Here is a 12,671-nt window from a genome sequence, read left to right as displayed (position 1 = left end):
GGGGGAGGATGAACAGGACCCCGTGGTGTTGCCTCTAGATGAACATGACCCCGATCGATCGAGCCGGTTGGGGCTGGATGAACAGGACCCGTTGGAGGGCTGGATGAACAGGACCACCCCATGGAGGGCTGGATGAACAGGACCACCCCGTGGAGGGCAGGATGAACAGTAGCCCATGGAGGGTTGGTTGAACAGGAGCCCGTGGAGAGGGCTGGTTGAACAGTAGCCGGTGGAGTAGCGCGCGGTGGAGGCTGGATGAACAGGAGCCCGTGGATGAACAGTCGCAGGTGGAGGCTAGAGGAGGTCGATGGTGGATGAACAGTAGCTCGTGGAGGCTGGAGGGGGTCGACGGTGGAGATGAATAGTATCCCGTGGAGTCTCGTTTTGCGGTATGCCAGACCCCTCCCGATGAACAGGACCCCCGTTTCGGCCGTAGCGCTCCAACACAAGTCCGTTTCGTCCGTTTTGCGGTACGCCACACCCCTCCCGATCAACAGGACCCCCGTTTCGACTGTAGGAGGTCCGTTTCCTCCGTTTTGCGGTACGCCAGACCCCTCCCGATGAACAGGACCCTGTTTCAAACGTGGCCGGTCAAACACAAGGCCGTTTCCTCCGTTCTGCGGTACGCCAGGCCTTGTTTCCATCGCCTGTTCCGTCCAAGCCCTCCCGATGAACACGACGCATTCCGTTGCCTCCCCATGAACACGACGCATTCCGTTGCCTCCCCATGAACATGACGACGACGCTATTTCTCCGTTTCGACCCAACCATGTACACGAGCCCTGGCCGTACGTTTGCGCGAGTAGGCATTCGAGACCCCGTCCGCATGTACACATACGTGGCCGTATTTTCTTTCTTGCACCATGGCCACTGTACGTACATGTACATGCTACGTGCACGCCTCTACTACGACATGTGTGCGCCTCTACATCGACCAGTATATATGTACGTACATGTTTGCGACCAGAATGACAACGCTACGTACGCTTCGACCATGTGGGCCCCGACTGTCAGGCACTTCCTTGCGTGCAAAGATGTAGCTGGTGGGTCCCAGCAGTCAGGAGCAAACGTTTTTTCGTGAAATACGGTGGCCCGTCTGGTGGGTCCCCGCTGTCAGGTGGAGGAATGATTATTTTGCGTGTAATAAGGAGGCACTTCCTTGCTGCGGCCATGGACCCAGCTGTCAGCGTCTCCATGCACAGTACTCTTCCGATGGAAGTCGGTCGTTGACCACATTGACCACGCCGCGCCGAGAGCACCACGGCGGTGGACGACGGCGAGGCCTAGGAAGGGGTTGACGCGGAGCCAGGGAAGACGGGGCAGTGGAAGCCCGCGCGGAGAGGAGTACGAGGGTTCACTGGTTCGGCTGCGGTGTGAGGCTGTCATTGCCGCAGGGTCTGGCCAGCGGTGGGAATAGTAGGGGGCAGTGAGGCCTCCGCGGCAGCATAGCCGGCCACGGGAGGCAGGAGCATGCGGCACGACCGGGGCTGCTTTGGGCGGTTGGAGCAAGAAGACCAGAGGTTGAAGAAGCACTACGGCCGTTGGATGGACATCATACGGTCACTGGAGATAGAATCGTTCATATTGACTAAGTTGACAAAGCCCTTCGTCCCCGTCAACTTAGTAGGCCCACAAGTCAGCCTCCCACCAAGGTGGGTCCCAGCTAGCCACGGGAGTATTCATTTTTTTGTGCGTAATAAGGAGGCACTTCCGGTGGGTCCGAGCTGACAGCGGGGGGAATGTTTTTTTCGCGAAATATGGTGGCCCGTCCGGTGGGTCCCAGCAGTCAGGGGGAAACGATTTTTTCGCAAAATACTGGTGGCCCGTCCGGTGTGTCCCTGCTGTCAGGTGGAGGAATAATTATTTTCCGCGTAATAAGGAGGCACTTCCTTGCGGCTGTCGTGGACCCAACTGTCAGCCTCTCCACGTATAGTACTCTTCCGATGGAAGTCGGTCGTTGACCATATTGACCACACCACGCCGAGAGCACTACGGTGGTGGACGACGGCGAGGCATAGAAAGGGGACGACGCGGAGCCGGGGAAGACGCGACAGTGGATGCCCACGCGGAGAGGAGTACGAGCGTTCACCGGTTCGGCTGCGGTGTGAGGCTGCCGTCGCCGCAGAATAACAGGGGGTGTGGGTGAGTAGAGGGATGCCCTGGCCAGCGGTGGGAGTAGTAGGGGGCGCTGAGGCCTGCGCGGCAGCACAGCCGGCCACGGGAGGCGGGAGTAGGCGGTCCCGCCGGCGGTGCTTTGGCGGTTGGAGCAAGAAGATCGGAGATTGAAGAAACACGAGGCCGTTGGATTGACATCCAACGGTTACGTCTGCTACAATTGTTTGTTGACGTATATAATAACTAAAAAAATCTTGCATACACGTCAACTAAATAGTCCCACAAGTCAGACCACTCCCTCTTTTTTTAATAATTTATATATAGCTCATCGCAACTTCTTATGCAATTTATTGTAGTCGTTTTTTGGTTGGCCAGGGCCAATTTCGCATATTTCTGTGGGTTCCAAACTATTTTTAATACCAAAATGTCCAACCAAATTTCAAGTACTTTGAAGATATATTTAAATTTGATTAATGCCCAGTGAAATAGGAATATTAAAATGTAATAAAATTTAGAAATTATAAAGTAATTGCCAATTTGTCATCTGTTTTTATATTTACAACCCATTTCATATTACTTTCAAGATTTGCAGGCGTCTTGAAAGAGTTGCAGCCCATCAGGGCGTAGAAAAATAAGTAGGCCTGGATTGGGTATTCTTCAGAAAAAATAAACTGGGCTCATTTTCATAAAGAAAAAATAGCTGGGCTGGTCACATGGTGAACATAAAATATAAGCCTGGGCTAGACGAGCCACAACCCAGTTCAAACCCTGCTCCGTCTCAACAATACCAAACAAAAAAATACTGCTCGAGTAGCTACGTCCTAGGTGTCAGCCGATCTTGTGTTGTTCTCTTGTCTATTGACTATATATGCTCACAATGTCGTGGGTCCGAGATGTCAGGAAAACACTAGGAGGAAGCATTTTATTTTTCCATACGCTGATGTGGTGGGCCCATACTGTCATCCTCTCCACGTACTTCTGCCGATTCCTGTTGTTTGTTGACCATGTTGACAACCCGAGAGGGCGGCGCCGCGGCGAGCGCACCAAAGCGTGCGGAGGACATCGGCGTTAACGATTTAGGAAACAGTGGGGCGGCGATGCATGCGCTGAGGCGCAGCCAGCCGTGGGAGGCGGAAGCAGGCGGCCCCGCCGGCGCTGGTTTGGTTTTGGCGGCTGGAGGAAGACAGGACTGAAGAAACACGACAGACTGTAAAAGCAGCAGGAGTACTTAACAACCTTAACTGAAACCAGCAGGGGCACTTAATAACCAAAGCTAAAAGCAGTATGAGTACTTATACAGGTTCAACCGTACAAAGCACGCCTCGAACAGTGCTACTTTGCCTACAGTTAACCAAGGGTGAGGCCGCCAAGCCCCAGGACATGGCCCAGCCGCCACCCCGCGCATCCACAACCTTCTGAAAGCGGATTCATCTCGCAACATGGTCAATAAACAGGATATTCACTTTAGATCCATGGAAAAGCATGAACATAATCTTCTGTCTTATTCTTCAAGATGGATGGGCCTTCATTATTTGAGACCACCCATGAATAAGTATCTTTTCACCTCCAAGGGGAATTGAGTAGGTCGACATAAACATCTTGTTGTGACTAAGCGCAAGTCTGACCCGACCATGGTCATGCATTTGTATAGGAACAATAGAACTCGACAGTTCCAGTTTCAAGAAGATCACAACTGTAAAACTGTGTATAAGCAATAGTTTATGACCAACATATATAACAGAAAACAGCTCGTACCATAAGTTTCTCGACACAGTTGGACCTGTTCAACGAGTGCAGCAGTGGCACACATATCCCACGTGTCCTTCTACCATTGAAACGCCCCACAAGGACCTCAAGACGGTCAATAAAGTGTACGAACTTGTGGATGTCGATCCAGTCAACTTCAGTGCCATTAGTAACATCCGAGTTATTACAGAGTAACAAATGAGCAGACTGCTTAACTCTGAAAAAACTTACATGTGCCACCAATTATAAGAAAATATTAGTTAGAAGTAGCATCTTCGTGAGTGATTCGTTGCTACTTCTAAAGTTAAATTGTGATTAGTTAGACAGAATAGGTGGATTAAGAAGTAATTGAGGCAACAAGCAAGAACCAGATACAAAACTAACATGGATGAACAATTGGAACGATGTCGGGGTGGAAGATCGCAGTGAAGATGAGACCAAGTTCTGCTATTTCCATCAACATTCATGCGCCAACTTTCAGTCCGTAACACTTGAGAAAGTTTATCCAAGTTCGGCCATAAGAAAAGCAGCGATCTTCTTGGTTCATGAACCCAACTCGGAACTTATATCCATGGCTTGTCTTCACTGTGACCATTAAACTAGTGTATTCAGTTATGGCAAGGCCGAGCATCTTCGGTACATGTGTTCTGGCAGAGCAAATAATACACTGCAGGAAAAATAATATGAGAACACAACATGTTCAAAAAAACCCCACCCTCCCGGATAGAAAAGAGGATTCTAGGAACATATTGTGCGCGTTTCAAAATGTTGTGTCAGGATGATAAGGAATAAGTGTGGCATCTCGCCGAGGGCGCAGAAACCTGTAGGGTGCTCGCACTTTGGGCACAGCCAATGCAACACACTAGATTCAGTAGGAAGAAAAATGCATCAACGGCGGCGGCTGCCATCCTAGGATTACCTGCAACCAAGGGACTTGGGTTTATCGGGGATGGATGAAGAATTCGTACCTGGTTCTCCATGAGAAAACCCTATGCAATCGTCGAGAGGGGGTTTTCTCTGAACAAGCAGACGAGGGAGAAGGGGATTCAGGCCCAGTGAAATATTGCCGCTTCGTCCGTCCAGCTTACTGCTAAAGCTGGAAGGGGGGGGGTTGTGATTTGACGGCTCATTGGGGATTACTGCGGCGCTACGACCGGGGTGTGTCTACCGTGAAGTTGTGTACTCTAATTTGTGCATATGGCACGTGGACCCCGTTGCCAGTTGCCCCACATATCAGCGAAAGGAAGTAGAAAGACAAGAGTAACTAGTTACACATAAATATATATTTTGACAGAGAGATACTCAGAAATATACAAATCTTTTATATCACAGGCTCACCTTGCCGAGAAATATACTCCCTCTGCAATGCACGGGCATTATGTGGGTTCAGCTTTTTTTATGGGGGTTCAGCTGAGAATATAATACTCAGATAGGCTCACGGTTCTGGACTTTGGGCCGCAGGCGGACCCTGCATGTTTGGGGGCCCATGTGTTCTACCTCGGCGCTTTTCATATTGCAAGCGATCGCTACGTCGCTGGTTTTAGATGCTGTCGCAAGGTACAAAATTGAATAAAGCACGGCTGCTGTTGGAATGAAATCGAACGACAGTTCCTAACCAGCAATCAGAGTTGCAATTCTATCAACGATATACCATGTGATAAATAATACTGTCATACTACTTATACACATAGGACACTTGTTTCACCATGCCAGACTATTACATCAAAATCTCTCGGAGGATAGATCAGTTTGGCAGTTGCGTGCTGCTACTGAAGAATTTCAAAGTTGATTTGGACCAGCTCTCCTTGCCGAGAAAGTTCGATTTTGACATCATCCCCTACCGCAAGATATGATTTAGATTTGAACCTTGACCATCCTTTAGGATCAATCATCATGCGACCATCCTTTGTACTTACGGTATATTGAGCAGGTTCATTCACACCAAGGCTGCGCATGGTAAGAGAAACTTGGCCGCGGTCGCCCGGATTGTTGAACGACTCCCTCGTTGCTCTAGAAATTCTCTGTTTGCAAACAAGAAGACATACCCAAACAGTTAGATCAACACAGTGAATCATGTGAAACAACATGGAAAGAAAAAAGAACGAAGCACTTGGGCGGCCAATGCTTACCAAGAAGGTGGACATGTCGTTTTTGTAAGGACTTTGGTATATGAAGTGCGAACTGCAGCCCAGTCTGTTGCCGGTGCAACTGCACGGGCCGGAGCAGATGCAAGTGCAAGTGTTGGTGCAGGTGCCGAAGCCGCTGCTGCTGCCGGAGATGGTGCTCCTTGTAGAACTGGTACCGGTGTCAGAGCAGGTGCCGGTGTCGATGCCCGATCCTCCGGTAGATCAGACTGATCCGCTGACGCGGTCGGTGCCCAATCCTCAGCTGGATCAGACCGAGTTGCTGCCGCTGTCAGTGCTAGAGCAACTGACAGTGCTCGATCTATGCGAGACAGCGGTGATCGTGTCTGGTCTGCTATGATCAGCTTTCTAACTTGACTAGGATCCGTGACCGTGATCCAGTCTTTTTCTTCATTTCTTTTAAACATGAGAATGACTAATTGTGGCCTTTTTGTTAAACCAAACTGTAGTTCATCATAGGGATTCAGCTTGTACTCAGACAACAGACTGATCCAATTTTTTCCGGTAATATAAGTGATGGACGGTGCCTTCGTTACTGACACGACATAAGAAGTGAAACCTGCAAAAATAGCCATCGTAGAGCAAACCAAACAGTTTATTCTGTGATGAATGTCACATGGCAAAACCTGCATAGTAAAATTGCAGGAAAGGAAAGAAAACATGACATTAAATCAATAAGATTTAGACAATAAATCAATAAGATTTACTTGATGTGCCACGAGTGAATCCTTACCAGGAAATCACTATGTTGAAGTACTAAACAGAAGATTCATCATCCAACTACGCGTGGCATGCAGGGGGCCCGCCTACTCCCACAAGCAGGACAGTCCAAAAGGTCGTGACAAATCGTATGGACCGAACATCCATGGGGCTGGAAATCCTGGTGGGTGCAATAAACCCTGCAATGCATGCAAATATTGGAGTGTAACCATAATTGATAGACTGTCCTCACAAAAAATATGATATGGATACTTCAAAATATACAGACTGAATTGAGTGGACAGACATTAACATAGACCGTTCTCAGGACTGACCACACACCAAAAGCGGCAGTACTAATAAACAATACAGGGTTCACAAACACAAATCAAGTACTGAACAATAGTACTTACTACAGACAAGAAAAGTTGCACTAACTAAACTCTGCAGACTATTTTTTGCCACCGACCTACGAGATGAACCCCGCATAACTGACTAGGCCATGGACTTCGTGTGAGATGTCTACATGCACCATCACCATCTTGTCAACCTTGGAGAACCTAACAAAGTGGTCTTTCCACTCATAAACATGATGATGAAGACAGGTCGCATCAGATTTGTTGGGAAGCTTTACAAGAACCACACCCTTCGTAATCGAAGGCACAACCAGGAAATTGTTGTGGTCAAGTACAGCCTCGAGAACACGCCTGACAACAATGCTATAGGAAAACACTAGTTCAGGACACGTGGCGACAAGGACACAACAGCTGGATAGTTCAGCAGTAGAACTCATCATCAGGTCTTCTAGTTCACACGACATGACTTTGAGAACTTCATCTCCACCGTGGACCTGGTTCTAATTCAAACAGAAACCATATTTTATTACTACCTCCGTTCAGAAATATAAGATGATTTTCTATATTATACTCCATATATGACTACATATACGCATAGAAATGAGTGAACAAAGACACTAGAACATGTCTTCAAAGGCATGAGAGCAGAGGGATTACATGCAATTTCCATAACACAAGTTACTGAGGCAAATATACCCTCTTAAAAGGTAGCATTGATGTTCATAAAGTACTCCCTCTGTCCCAAAATTCTTGTCTTAGATTTGTCTAGATACAGATGTATCAAGTCACATTTTAGTATTAGATACATCCGTATCTAGACAAATCTAAGACAAGAAATTTGGGATAGAGGGAGAAGTTGAAAGTAATCTATAAGAAATCAGTGTCAACCTTTCGCATGTTTTGGTCAAAAGAGGAATTTAGAACCGTCATTTGGCACACAAAAATCACATGCAAGATCACCCAGAAAGTTGTACTACTAGTACTAGTACTGCGTGCTGGATGAAAAAACATGATCAAGATTGAGAAAAAGATCGTCAAAAAGAGATATTACCTGGACTTGCTTAATGAGGGATCCCAGAGAGGGGGGCTTGGACATGGCGATGGCTTTGAGCTTGTTTGCGGTAGTCTCGGCGGGGTGCTTGCGCTTCTTCATACCATGAGCCTCGACGGCCTTGGCCGGAGCCATAGACATCACTTCGGCCGGTGCTCCAGCGTCCATCAAGAAACTGTCAAATAGAAATAAAAGAAAAGAAACCATAACCACAAACCCAAAACAAGAAAAGAGAGGGAGTTATAGGATTAGTCTCGGGGTTGCAAGACTGGGCCTTGGCCAAAATCAACACCATTGATGTGCTCACCATTCCTTCTTTGGGAGAGAAGAACAATGGCATAAGCAGGTCGGGGTTTTCTTGAAGAAATGAGGAACAAGATGAGGCAGAAGCGAGGGTTAGATAGAGAGGAAGCTGAGAGAGAAGAGTGAAATGATGGTTGCTTCGTCCGTCCAACTTACTGCTGGAAAGGAGGGGGTTTTGTGATTTGACGGCTCATTGGGCATTACTGCGGCGCTTCGATCGGGTTAGTCTACCATCACTCTACTACAGAGTAATTTAGTGCATGGCTGGTGGACCCCGATGCTGGCTGTCCCACACGTCGGCAAAAGTGAGTAATTTAGTGCATGGCTGGAGGAGGATCCGCACGGTAGAGCGTGTCCACTGTTTTTCAGAAGAAAAAAATGATTATAGCAAGCGTTTCCACTCTTACGACGGAGGAGTGCGAAACACGGCAGCCACGTGAACATACACAATGCTCCTACTACTAGGCATGTGCAATGGTTCATACGTCATTACTACACAATCTTGTTGCTAGTGTAGTAAGATATGACAATAACAAATGATGTTGTGCGCATGTCAACTACTCCTATATGTAACATAGTACCACTTTTTCGACTGTCCGGTCAAGATTGAACGGTGAGATCAATGTTAACATAACTAGGTCCATAGCGCACGGAGAGTATGGTGCTACAGTACTCCACGAAACATGAACCATATGAAGCACGAATAGTGTTAGGCAGGGTGTATGAAGGGTGCACGGGATGGGAGCAAAAGTTCCCTTCTCGACCCACTTTTGGGTGTTTGGCAGAGTGCATGAAGGGTGTATGAGTCCACACTAGTAGGTTGACAAAAATACACGAAGAGGAAAAAACTATATTGAGATGAGAATGCAACCAAACACACCCACACGCTTCGTGCTACAGTGACTGATCGGCACCGTCTGAGTTTGATCCAACGGTCATGTTTCGCCGAGACATGGACATGCCCATGCAGAGGGCGCCTAAACACCACCAAAGTCCCTCTGCTTCTCGAGGTGCACGACGTTGGTGATGCAGGGTGCAACCGCCCGTAGAGCCCGCTCCCGGTCGACGGGAGCTAGCTTGTCAAAGACGGCGTCCAATGGCACGAATGGATTCCGGTGACGGAGCCCTGAAAGGATTCGACCGGCAACGGCAACGGCAACCCGCAACCCCTCCTTGTCCAGCTCAGCCCCCACCATCGCACGGAGACGGCTCAGCTCCTCGGAGATATAGGTGAAGAAGGAGACCGGGTCAGGAAGCTGCAGCTCACTGAAGTCGACCGGGTGGTCGAACGGGTTTAGCTCGACGGCCGGCATCATCGCACTGGCACGATGGTAGGCATCGTGCAGCCGCAACACGTGCGTGGCAACTTGGTTCACCAAGTGGCTGAGGAGATCCTGGACCTCGTCACGATCAGCCCGCTCGCGCTCCGGCCGGCTCCCCTGACGGCCTATCATATCTCCCGCTTTCTGCAGCAATGCCGCCGACACCTCGAGCATCTTTGTGGTGGACGCCTGCCGCTTTTGAAGCTCCGTGAACTCCCGCACATAACGGAGGAGCATGGCACTCCTCTCCTCCTTGAGCTCACAAAGCTCCACGTCCTTGGCCCTGAGCTCTACATCCTTGGCATGGAGCCCCTATGTTAGGAGCCTCACCTCGGACTCCGTGATCTCCTGTGCTGCCATGCCACCAGGTAGAAGCAATGGGGAGAGGAAGCAAAGAGGGTAAAACGGCTGAAAGGCAATGCAATCTACGGGAAGGCGGAGGGACCGGGAATCTTTTGGTTTTCACCACGGTAAAACACCAGTCGACGACTTCTCACATCAGGGAGCAGTGGGTACAGGCGGAGTCATCGTGACTAATTGCTGCCGCACCTGTTCCCGTCAATCAAAAAAATTAAAAATCCTGCCGCGCCTGCTCCCATTAATAAAAAAATTAAAAATCATGCCGCACCCAAACACCAGAGCAATGCCGCGGTGGATATTTAAATTTACCTACCGGCAAGTAGATAAAAAAGGGGTGAAAAACAAATGTGGTGGCGGCCTAGCTAATCGGTCGAACTAGCCCAACTAGCTAGCCACTGTGCTTCACTGATGTACTCGGCGGGAAAGGTGGTCTTTCATGATTTGAGGACTCATTTACTTGCCTCGGCGCTATGACCAAGGAGGACCCATAAAATGCGCGGTAGGGCGTCCCACGTCAGGAAGAATATATGCATGCACCACCCGGGAGGACCCTGAAACCGCGCGGTAGGGTGTGCCATGTCTCGACACGGAGGAAAAATGTGGGTGTAAAAATATACTGTATTAGACGTAGTACCTATGGCTTGACCTCGGGACCCAGCCAGTCGGTTGAAAACACCCCACTAGCCACACAACTTCATCATGCAAACGTGGAACGGAGGATATATGTGGTTAGCTCCGTCTCGACCAGCCACAACGTCTCTTTTTCTAGGCGATTCTTCTATTTTCCAAGTTTTTTAGTTGTAATAACACCACGGCAAGCTAGCGCCGCTCTTCGTGTGTGCCCGTGCAAAGGGTAGACGATGGAGAGAAGAGAGATTGAGATCACAGACCTGGGACCCACCAGTAAGTGAGATAAGGGTCATGCACGTGTTGACGAGGCACTCCCTCTACTCTATTCAATGCAAGTACTATATAAAATCAAGTTATGGGACAAAGACAACAACTATTCGTTTTTTCAGGCTATCGACTTACGCTTTGTAGTCCAGGTTGCCAGTTCAAATCTCGTCTTTCAGATTTGTTAGTTTTAGGTCCAAATTTGATTAATGACAAGTTGGACCCCCGTGTGTTGTTCCGATATTTCAGTGTAGGATGGTTTTTTTGAACAAACACTTTGCGCAGTTAGACAAGTAACGGCACGAGTTACACGTTTTTTGCAAGTTTACGAACAAAAATGACAGCGACATAGAATATCACATCCACCCCGCAGCTTAGATACTATGGTGATACGAGTTTTTACACCGTTGGAAGTGAGATCCAATGACTTGGGAGTAGTCTTTGTAGTTATGCGCAATTTCCAAACTCTCCAAAGGTTTTTTTGCAAATAAAACATTCAGGCCTCCTGTGTGCCGCTGCATCTTTGATCCAACGGCTCCCTGGTGCTCATATTAGGTGCTCCCCATATCTTAATTACCCGCTACGGTGATTGGAGTAGTTGTGGGCCGAATGCTACGAAAATATAATCTAAACCGACCGGAATAAATGCCTACACAAATTAATCCAAGGTTGGAGTGCCCCTCGCAATGTAAATAGCTTCGGCTTTCCGAGGGGTGGAGAGGTAGTAGCTTCAACACGTGGAAGATAAGGTGTGAGAAAGTGAGGTCAATCGAGAGACATATAGATAGAGAGACAAAGTGAGTGTGGTCCGACATTCATTGAACAAATATATATGCTCTGGAGAGATATTGTCCGATTGAGCTTTTTGGAAAGGGTGAGGGCTGTAAGATATCACTTGAGAGATGATCCAGTCACAGACGTGTAGATATATTTTGTGCGTGGGAGGAAGCAAGGTCAACCGATCACATAGGGTCGCCGTGCGATCGAAAGAGTGAGACGGGTTGGAGAGAGTAACCTAGATAGACGATGTGCGTGAGAGAGTATACAATGTGAATAGGTCGAATTGGGCTCAAACATGGTGATATATCGTTTTTGTCCGAGAAAGAGCAAGGTCAATCGAGACATACGGAGAGAGAGAGAGATATATTGAGTGAGCGTGGCCCACCATGAGGTCAAAAGAGTGGTGGCAGCTTGGATGGACTGACCTAGATAGAAAATCTACGTGAGAGAGTATAGAGTGTGTCGATCGAGGCCCGAACAGGGAGATATATCATTTGTGTGTGAAAGAAAACGAGGTTAAACGAGACTAAGATAAAGTGAGCGAGATTGAGTGAGTGTGGCCCGCCGTGCAGAAGAAAGAGTGAGATAGTCTCGAGGGAGTGACCTAGATATACAACGTGCGTGCATGCGCATGCACGAGAGGTTGGGGGCTAGATAGGCAATGCATGTATTTAGCGCGAGAGGGTGAGAGGGAGAGGGGGGAGAGAGAGAGAGCTCGGCATGCGGTGCAATGGCGGGTGTGTGAGGTAAATAAATTTGGTAACAGAGTGGAAAAAGGGGTTGTGTAGTTGAGAGACTTAGGGATCGAAACATGGAGAGAAAGAATGAACGTGTGTTGGAAACCGATAGCTTCCTAAGGTGGTTAGGAGAGGAAGATTGACCGATATAGGAAGTATGTAGC

The sequence above is a fragment of the Triticum dicoccoides genome, chromosome 2A (genome assembly GCF_002162155.2).
Source record: "Triticum dicoccoides isolate Atlit2015 ecotype Zavitan chromosome 2A, WEW_v2.0, whole genome shotgun sequence".
NCBI classification, from domain to species: domain Eukaryota; kingdom Viridiplantae; phylum Streptophyta; class Magnoliopsida; order Poales; family Poaceae; genus Triticum; species Triticum dicoccoides.
Note: the sequence above shows the minus strand (reverse complement) of the source record.